This window comes from Triticum dicoccoides, chromosome 3B (assembly GCF_002162155.2).
Source record: "Triticum dicoccoides isolate Atlit2015 ecotype Zavitan chromosome 3B, WEW_v2.0, whole genome shotgun sequence".
In the NCBI taxonomy this organism is placed as follows: domain Eukaryota; kingdom Viridiplantae; phylum Streptophyta; class Magnoliopsida; order Poales; family Poaceae; genus Triticum; species Triticum dicoccoides.
The window spans coordinates 234,747,594-234,758,425 of NC_041385.1; the positions used below are offsets into that span (position 1 = coordinate 234,747,594).

A 10,832-nucleotide genomic window follows, 5' to 3' on the forward strand; every position below is an offset into this window, starting at 1 on the left:
ACTAGAGGAGATTCAACATACATCTCATCAAAATATCGAACGAATACCAAATTCACATGGCTACTAATAGCAAGACTTCACCCATGTCCTCAGGAACAAACATAACTACTCACAAAGCATATTCATGTTCATGATCAGAGGAGTATTAATATGCATTATGGATATGAACATATGATCTTCCACCAAGTAAACCAATTAGCATCAACTACAAGGAGTAATCAACACTACTAGCAACCCACAGGTACCAATTTGTGGTTTTGATACAAGATTGGATACAAGAGATGAACTAGGGTTTTGAGAGGAGATGGTGCTGGTGAAGATGTTGATGGAGATTGACCCCCTCCCGATGAGAGGATCATTGGTGATGATGATTGTGATGATTTCCCCCTCCCGGAGGGAAGTTTCCCCCGCAGAACAGCTCCGCCGGAGCCCTAGATTGGCTTCGCCAAGGTTCCACCTCGTGGCGACGGAGTTTCGTCCCGTGAGATTGCTTACGATTTTTTCCAGGGTAAAAGCCTTCATATAGCAAAAGAGGGGCACCGGAGGGCCACCAAGGGTCCCAGGAGATAGGGGGCGCGCCCAGTAGGGGGGGGGGCCCACCCTCCTGGCCAGGGTGTGGGCCCCCTCTGGTATTTTTTTCCCTCAGTAATTCTTATTAATTCCAAAAGTAACTTCCGTGGAGTTTCAGGATTTTTGGAGCTGTGCAGAATAGGTTTCCAATATTTGCTCCTTTTCCAGCCAGAATTCCAGCTACCGTCTTTCTCCCTCTTCATGATAAACCTTGTAAAATAAGAGAGAATATCCATAAGTATTGTGACATAATGTGTAATAACAGCCCATAATGCAGTAAATATTGATATAAAAGCATGATGCAAAATGGACATATCAACTCCCCCAAGCTTAGACCTTGCTTGTCCTCAAGCGGAAGCCGAAATCAAAAAATATGTCCACATGTTTGGAGATAGAGGTGTCGATAAAAATAAAATACGGACATTGGGGCATCATGATCATTCTTATAACATCAACATATAAGGATTTTATCATATGATTTCTTATGCTCAAGTAACAATCTATTTAGAATGTCAAGTATGGTTCAGAAATTTCATTGAGAACTAACAAACTATAATCTCAGTCATTGAAGCAATTGCAATTTATCATATCATCAGAAAGAGTCAAGAATAGAGCTTTTCAACAAGTCCACATACTCAACTATCATATAGTCTTCTACAATTGCTAACACTCACGCAATACTTATGGTTGTGAAGTTTTAATCACACACTGAGAAAGATAGGGGCTTATTGTGTTGCCTCCCAACGTATTCACCTTTGGGTGATGTCAACAATAATACTTCTTGCTAACTTACATCCAATTGGATATATATATCAGGATCTTTCCAACATGTGGTGCTTGCCAAAGGATAAAATGAAAAAGGGAAAGGTGAAGATCACCTTGACTCTTGCATAAAGTAAAGGACATAAGGTAAAAAATAGGCACTTCGCAGAGGGAAGCAGAGGTTGTCATGTGCTTTTAGAGTTTGATGCACAAAATCTTAATGCGAAAGAATGTCATTTTATATTGCCACTTGTGATATGGACCTTTATTATGCAGTCCGTCGCTTTTATTACTTCCATATCAAACGATCGTATAAAGGTTATTTTCTCCACACTAATAAGTCATACATATTTAGAGAGCAATTTTTATTGCTTGCAACATGACAACTTACTTGAAGGATCTTACTCAATCCATAGGTCGGTATGGTGGACTCTCATGGCAAGAACTGGGTTTAAGGATATTTGGAAGCACAAGTAGTATCTCTACTTGGTGCAAGGAATTTTTGGCTAGCATGAGGGGAAAGGCAAGCTCAACATGTTCGGAAGATCCATGACAATATACTTTAACTAAGATGTGAGAAAACATAAACCATTACGTTGTCTTCCTTGTCCAACACCAACTCTTTAGCATGTGATACTTAATGAGTGCTCACAATCATAAAAGATGTCCAAGATAGTATATTTATATGTGAGAACCTCTCTTTCTTTATTACTTCCTATTAATTGCAACGATGACCAAAACTATGTTTGTTAACTTTCAACAACTTTTATGCCTCGTACTCTTTATATGTGAAGTCATTACTATCCATAAGATCAATATGAACTCTTTTATTCTTTTTGTTCTTTCTATTTTCTCAAGATCATAGCAAGATAGCAAAGCCCTTGACTCAACACTAATCTTTATTATAGATAGCTCACAGACTTGATTACATAAAGAGATCACAAAGCAAAACTCAAAACTACTTCATACCAAAACTTTAATATACTAGATCAAGATATTACTAAAAGGATCGAACTAAGAAAAACGGTAAAGATAGGAGTGTGATGGTGATACGATACCGGGGCACCTCCCCCAAGCTTGGCAGTTGCCAAGGGGAGTGCCCTATACCCATGTGATTATGTCCTGGGAGGTGATGAAGGTGGTGATGATGATGGTGGATAATCGCACATCGAGCGTAAAAGCTCCTCCAACTTGCGGATAATTCCCTTGAGTCCGACGATATGATCCTTCAACAAAATATTTTTCTGTGTGGGATACTTGTTTTGTATGCGTGCTAACTCAATCATCTTGAAAGCTTCAATCTCAGCTGGAGTAAAGAGGTTAGGTAGAGGTTGAGGGATGTCTTCTTCTTCCACCACCGGAGCTTGATCCTCCATGGCCTTCTTGATCCCTTCATCCTTGTTGATCGCCTCTGGTTCTTCTCTTTTCAGCTCTATCTTCAATAGCCAAGCATCCTTATCTTCATTGTTGAAGGAGGGCGACGTCATGATGCTTCTAGATCTGTCAGAAAAACAGCTCGAAACGAAAACAGAAGATATTTGCGTGATACGGTGGTCAAGACCTTAGGGGGATTATATAATGAATTTTTACCGACCAAAAGAAGTAACGTGCAAGAAAACGGAGTCCGGGAGGCACACGAGGTGCCCACGAGACAGGGGGCGCGCCCGTAAGGGTGGGTGCGCCCTCCACCCTCGTGGAGGCCTTGTGTCCTTCCCGGATTACTTCTTGCTTTCCAAAATTCTTAAATATTCCAAAACGGAGAAAAAATGCCATTACAATTGTTTTGGAGTCGGTTTACTTACCGTACCACATACCTATTCCTTTTCGGAGTCTGAAACGTTCTGGAAAGTGTCCCTTATGTATTCCTCCGGGGTTACGGTTTCAATAATATTAGTTTCAACATTGATAGGATTACCTGAGATATAATGTTTGATTCTTTGACCGTTCACCACCCTCGGACTTGTGCCTTCGAAGTTGTTGATTTTTATGGCACCGGAACGATAGTCCTCCTCGATAACGTAAGGACCTTCCCACTTAGAGAGAAGTTTTCCTGCAAAAAATCTGAAATGAGAGTGAATAGCAACACATAATCACCGACGTTAAATTCTCGCTTTTGTATTCTTTTGTCATGCCATCTTTTAACCTTTTCTTTGAACAGTTTGGCATTCTTGTAGTGTGACGCCCCAAGACTGACGATCCAGAAGACTTCCATATTTTTGTGACCTCCGTGTGTTTTTGTTTGTGCTTGCTCTATTTATTTTTGCATTGCATCATGTCATCATGCCAGCATGTCATTCAATTTTTAGAACCTCAACTAAATAAATTGCATAGATCTTTTGATCTATTCAAATCAAGGGAATTCACATGGTGATTTCTCTTTATAACATATCCTCCGAATATTTATGAAGCTATTATAAATATTCCATTAGTTTGGAATTTACCACAACACACGTGCATGTTAAATCCCTTGGCCTTTTCTTCTTCATGTTTTGACTCTCTAACCTTGTCTATAATTCTTTCTTTATCTATCGAAGTCCCACCAAAATTCTCAACATTTTTGGACCTTCCTGACCCTCACTTCCTATTCAAACAATCTATCTATCTATCTATTATATACTTAAAACAAAAGGCAAACAAGCCATTACGTGCGTCCACATAGATTAAATTATCTTGATCCTTTATTTTATCTTTTAACGGCTGAGATTAAAAGATGCAAACGTAACATAAAAATATGTACATGCCACGTACAAATAATGCACATAGGTTCCATCCGATCGTCAACTAGCCCGCTTAAAACAAAAGGCAAACAAGCAATTACGTGCGTCTACATAGATTAAATTATCTTGATCCTTTATTTTATCTTTTAACGGCTGGGATTAAAAGATGCAAACGTAACATAAAAATATGTACGTGTTCAAGTAGTATAACATGCCACGTACAAATAGTGCACATAGGTTCCATCCGATCGTCAACTAGCCCGCTTAAAACAAAAGGCAAACAAGCAATTACGTGCGTCTACATAGATTAAATTATCTTGATCCTTTATTTTATCTTTTAACGGCTGGGATTAAAAGATGCAAACGTAACGTAAAAATATGTACGTGTTCAAGTAGTATAACATGCCACGTACAAATAGTGCACATAGGTTCCATCCGAATCGTCAACTAGCCCGTAGAAAGAAAAAAAAATTAATCAATGGGTCAAGGAAGCAAAAATAGTAGGAAACCTAAACAAATAAGGACAACGATTGGACCTAACCAGACCTCACGTGAGGAAGTTCCAAAACAGGAACCAAGACATGAAAAAAAAGACAGGTTTCCGATCTGCTTTCACGGTCTCGGCCACCTCAACCCACGCACCTCCATCCATATATAAACAAGTACAGCCGGCCGCAGAAGCACACACCAAAAATTTAGAAGTCGGCAACCAAGATGGCTTGAAGACATCACATGCGATTCGGCAACTCAGATGGCTTGAAGACATCACACGCAACTGGGCCACTCGACATTTGATACGCAAAGCCACCTCCAGCCGTTTCACTCTACGTCCGACGAAGTCACGCCAAAGCACACTCAACGCATGACGAAGCCATGCCCAGCTACTCCAATCGACCTCGGAAGAAGTGACGCCAAAGCACTTTTGGCCTAAATCATCAGATAATTTGGTAATTGTTAGTAACAGTCTTATTTTCTCTGGATAGAATCTTTATAAACACTATATCAATTGACAAATTGTTCCCTATTAATATTCAAGGCAAAACACTATGACATGCAAGAAGTTGAGTTGACTTAAATACAAGGGGACGGAACTGGAACATTCATCAAGTAAAACAAATACGAATGTGGGATTCAGTCAATCCTACCACTGATGAGCTTATTAGCCTAGATATGATATAAGAGCAAAGGATCATCAGAAATCGACCAAATAATCAGTGCGGAGATCTCAGACAAAGATGTTGATCCGGACGGATATGAAGCTGTTGAAAATTTCATGATGCACGGGCCTTGCAGAGAGGCAAATACAAAATCACCATGCATGATGGACAACAGATGCACTAAACACTTCCCAAAAGGATACAATGTCGATACCACAATCGATGAGGATGGGTTTCCAGTATATAGAAGGAGAGACAATGGAAGGAATATCAAAAAGGGAGGAGCAATGCTCAACAACAGATTTGTCGTACCATACAACCGAAACCTTTTGGTCAATTCCAAGCTCACATAAATGTCGAGTGGTGCAACAGGCCCAGGTCAATCAACTACCTATTTAAGAACATCCATAAAGATGACGATCAGGCAACGGCCTTACTAAAGGAAAGAGATGCGGCAAACGACTATGATGACATCAAGAAATACCTAGAGATGAGATACATATCAACAACTGAAGCATACTGGCGGATATTCCAGTTTGATCTACACCATCGTGATCCACCAGTCGAGAGACTACCATTCCACATTGAAAATGATCAAGAAGTTATTTTTCTGGACTCGACTGACATTGATAAGATAGTAAGAAGGCCAGGATCCATGAGTACTAAGTTCACTGAGTGGATGGAGGCAAACAAAATACATGAGGCGGGAAAAGAATTAACCTATGCAGAATTCCCATCAAAATTTGTATGGAAAAGCGAAACGAAGACTTGGGGAGCCGAGAAGGGGCTTCGCTATTGGAAGAATCTACTATGCACACTCTGCAAGTGGCAGCCGGTATTATATGAGAATGCTTCTAAACACCGAGAAAGGATGCACATAATTCAGGATATTGGAACTGTTAATGGAGCTATTCACCCAACATACAAATAAGAATGCCAAGCGCTTGGATTTCATGATGACGACAGTGAGTGGATTGAATGCATCAATGAAGCATAATGCTGGGGCTCAGGGACACAATTACGAAAATTATTCACCACAATTTTATGCCATTGTGAGGTGACCAACCCAAAGATGTTGAGGGAATCAACATGGGAGGCACTGTCTAAAGATATCCAGTACAAAAGAAGAATTATCCTTAACTTTTCTATGCTGCAGCTCACTGATTCATAGAAAAAGGCATATGCTCTGATTGAGATAGAGAAACTAATGAGGCAAGCAGGAAAGACACTAAAGGACTATCCAGACACAGAACTACCAAATGCTACAGAACTTGAAGAACTTGGGAACAGAATGATAAACGAAAAACTTAGCTATGACATGGAGGCACTAAAGAATGAGCACCAAACCATAATAAGCAATGTTAACCATGGCCAGAAAATGACCTTTGATGCAATAATGGAATCAGCTGCGAAAGGACTTGGAAAACAGATATTTGTAGAAGGCTACGGTGGCACAGGCAAAACTTATCTATGGAAAGCAATTACAAGGAAGCTACGGTCAGAGGGAAAGAAAGTGCTTGTGTTAGCATCATCTGGCGTTGCAGCTTTGCTCCTACAAGGTGGAAGAACAGCGCACTCAAGATTCCACATTCCAATAAATTCCATGGAAGAATCAACATGTGAAATAAAACAAGGCTCACATTTGGCTGAACTGGTAAAGAAGACCTCACTGATACTATGGGACGAGGCTCCTATGGCAAACAAACACTGCTTCAATGCACTAGAAAATAGCCTTAGGGATATTCTAAGGTTCACAAACCAAAATAGTGAAGAAAGGCCATTTGGTGACATGAAAGTTGTGCTAGAAGGTGACTTCAGACAAATACTTAAAGTGATAACAAAGGAAAAGAGAGAGCAGATAGTAAATGCCTCGGTCAAAAGTTCATACCTATGGAAGTACTTCGAAATATTTAGACTAACTGAAAACATGCGGCTAAAGTCTGTTAGAAGATCCAATAGAAAAGCAAAATGTGGCCGAATTTGCAGAATGGATATTACAATCTGCGATGAAAAAACGAAGGGAGATGATTGGGTAAGAATACCTAAAGACATAATTCTACATAAAGGAGAAGACACCAAAGAAGAGATAGTAAAAAGCACGTACCCAAACTTGCAGCAAAACTATCGTAACCGTGAATTTCTCAAAGAAAGAGCAATCCTGTGTCCAAGGAATGAAATAGTTAAGATAAATGACTACATAATGAGCCAAATACAAGGTGAAGAGATGAAATACCTATACTTGGACACTGTGTGCAATGAAACAATGAATTACAACACTAATGGAGAATATGTGTGCAACAGAGTTCCTTAGCAACATGATCTTCCCAGGAATTCCAATCCACGAGCTAAAACTAAAGGTAGGTTTGGAGGTGATGCTCCTACGAAACAAGCAGACGGTTTATGCAATGGCACAAGAATGACTATCATACAGCTGGGAAAAAAGGTACATTGAGGCACAAATAATCACACGAACACACGTCGGTGACAAGGTATACATACCTATAATCATTATGTCACCAAGCGACTCAAAGTGGCCCTTTGTGCTGAAAAGAAGGCAATATCCTCTATCAGTTTATTTCGCAATGACCATAACCAAAAGCCAAGGTCAATCCCTAAACAAGGTGGGCCTATATTTGCGTAAGCAAGTCCTCTTCCATGGGCAATTCTATGTAGCATTATCAAGAGTCACAAACAGAGAATGATTAAAGGTGTTGATTGACAACACGGAGTACCCAAGTGAAGATAGCACAAAGAATATAGTATACAAAGTGATCTTCTAATTTTTTGTTATACAAACAAATGCATATGAAGGCCAAATAATCATGATTAAACAATACAATGTATGGTTCAAAAGTGTGATGTCCATGTTTTAGATATGTGGCCGGAAATACTGTACACAAAAGGATGTTATAGATTGGATTTCTTATTGTTTTCGTAAACACAAAATAAGAACATGACAATGCATATTATTATTGCCATACACTGCTTTCATGCATACAGATGTTAACAAGTGTGTACATGTAGCTTCCTTTCTGTATGACAACAATCAATTGGTACTTATTAATTTAAAAGTATATACTCCATTAATTCTTATTATAGCGGATGAGCTTTAAAGATGAACAGGTTACGTAAGACATAGAGCGCGTACACAGCAGATCATTGACATGTGTACGAGGAATTCTTTTTTTTCCAAGAGAGGACGTAGAGAGAAGTCCAACATGCATACGTACACATTTTAGTTAGAAAAGCACACCAACTTCAACTCAAAAAGAAAAGGCACACCAACTTTTTTGAGATAACACATGTATAGGGGAGTCCAACGCGCATACATAGACATTAGTTAGAAAATGAAAACAACTAAAAAGAGCAAACTACGAGAGGTCTGTTCTCAGGAATAAAAAGCACATACACAGCCGAAAAAAGGCAGGAAGGTCTATACCAAATAAAAAACGCCTTATCGGATAATATTGAAATATATATGAGTCTTTCCCGGACATGTATGTCGAACTTGGAAGAGCTGGTGTCCCTGTCTATCTAGGATTCTAATTGAATGCAAATCTTATTTTTGTAACTTTTTTTAACACTGTTTTGCAACTCCCACATGCACGCATGCAAACAGGAAAGCTAGCATACATGTATGCAAGCTTATCTCCGTACTTGCACGACAAATAAGAAAATAGACATATATAATACCATAGCTAACACATCAAAATATCCCATACACTTATCAAACTACCGCGCATTGAATACAGAAGCGATGAGCGCCCAGCTAATTGAAATATCAAATCCATAGATTCGCACAGGACCTGCATTAGATGAGTTAAGAAAACATTGTATCTGGTGAACACCACAAAAATTATTTTTAAAATTAATTTGGTAATACAAAATGTTTGCAAAAGAATCATAAATATTCTATATGAAGTCCATAAAAAATAATTCTGTAAATTACAATGAAAGGATATTTTAGCAATTTTCAATGAGTAGTTGCATTTTCTTAGATGAGCAAGTTACATAGTAATTAATAACCAAAAGATTAGCATGATTGCAACTGTATTGTCGTAATCAAGGAATGCAATTAGAACATGTCGGGGCAAAGGAAACGAGATGATAAGGCGAGACTGAACAATGTTTAGACTTGATCTCATGGCAGCAATTTCTCAAAACAATATAGACACATAGCCAGACACTGAGAGATGAGATGTGGAAGGGGTAAGAACATGACAATGCATATTATTATTGCCATACACTGCTTTCATGCATATAGATGTTAACAAGTGTGTACATGTAGCTTCCTTTCTACACGGGCAAAAGTTTTAAAATCTTATTACAAAGTTTGGATAATAACCACTTTGATATACATGATTCTGAAATCATATTAGCCGACAAGATTCCATAAGCAAGATAAGAAACCATATGTGTAGCTAATTCGGATCTTGCATTTGTGTGTGCACCATATAACATTGTATATGTTCACCATATAGCAGTGCCTATACGTGGTAATTAAGACAAAAGAAGCCAACAAGAAAACTAGCCGCACATAAATCGCTGAACTTGAAAACTTAACCTGCAGCTAGACGCATGCATGTTTCACATTAAGCTGATGCTTTTGCTACCTACCTCATTAAAAGTGCATCTAAACCTCCTTTTTTTACTGTCAATCAATAATTAAATGCAAGGGTCTCTTGCTAGGTTCAGTTAGACTTAATTCCAACAGATCCATATGTTTGCTTTACTGTGTTCTCTACTACAGAATTCAGAGAACAAGTATAAGTGCACTTCTCCACACACAAAGTTTTGGTATAATTTCTGATTTCACACGAAAAGTTGTTTAGTAATGGAAAGATAAAATCTTATTCTGATTTCTAGATCATTCAACTTCAAAAAAAACTTATATGGCTGAAACAACACTTACATTTGGTAGAAGTCCGGGCAGCAGGAGGGCAACAGCTAACAGCCATTCACAGAAGATACTCATGTCTTGCAGATATTTCTTCCTCTGCGAGCTCCCTCAATGCCTCCGCGACCCCAACATCCAGAGCCTCCGGGCACGACAAGTTTGAGCAGCGCAACCCGCGTCCGCACTGGACATCTCCGTGACCACGTTGCCAGAGTCGACGAGTTCACCGAGATCCACGCACTCACCCAGCCACATGTGCCACCACCAAGGAAGAAAAATCAGGAGAAAAGAAGCGACATGTGGATCTGGGATAGCGTGAGGATTAGTTTCCTGATGGGGCACAGAGACGTCGTCCTTCGCCGGCGGCAAATCGAAAGAAATGGCGGATGTGTATGAGGAGCCTGGCGGGGATCGTACTGGAGAAGAGGAGAGTTCTTTTTTTTCACGGAGAGAGAGAGTTCTATGTAGATATTTCTTTTAGGGCTGAGAGTTCTATGTAAATGACTGGGACTGGGGATTACATGCTTTTTACTTAGAAAAAATATTACACAGAGTGGTAATCATCTTCACTCTAATGGGCTTACAGAAAAGTACGTTCGGCATGACACATGATACATGGGCTATGCCAGATTGGGTACAAAATATTTTTTTAGTTCTCGGTATCGAATACACAGATCCTAGCAAACATAAAAACCATAAAAATATGCTCTCTTTTTTGCCGGTGAAAAA

The 10,832-nt window shown here is 39.2% G+C and overlaps 1 long non-coding RNA gene across 1 annotated transcript; it reads right to left on the bottom strand.

Annotated features, from left to right (window-relative positions):
• Positions 1-4,460: 4,460 nt before the first annotated feature.
• Positions 4,461-10,540, bottom strand: LOC119275692. The gene is made up of 10 exons (XR_005135831.1): positions 10,119-10,540; positions 7,706-7,749; positions 7,440-7,584; positions 7,311-7,364; positions 7,095-7,207; positions 6,847-6,897; positions 5,927-6,758; positions 5,691-5,777; positions 5,519-5,597; positions 4,461-4,976 (listed from the first exon to the last, which is right to left on the bottom strand). It is a non-coding gene; the product is annotated as an uncharacterized LOC119275692 (long non-coding RNA).
• Positions 10,541-10,832: the final 292 nt, after the last annotated feature.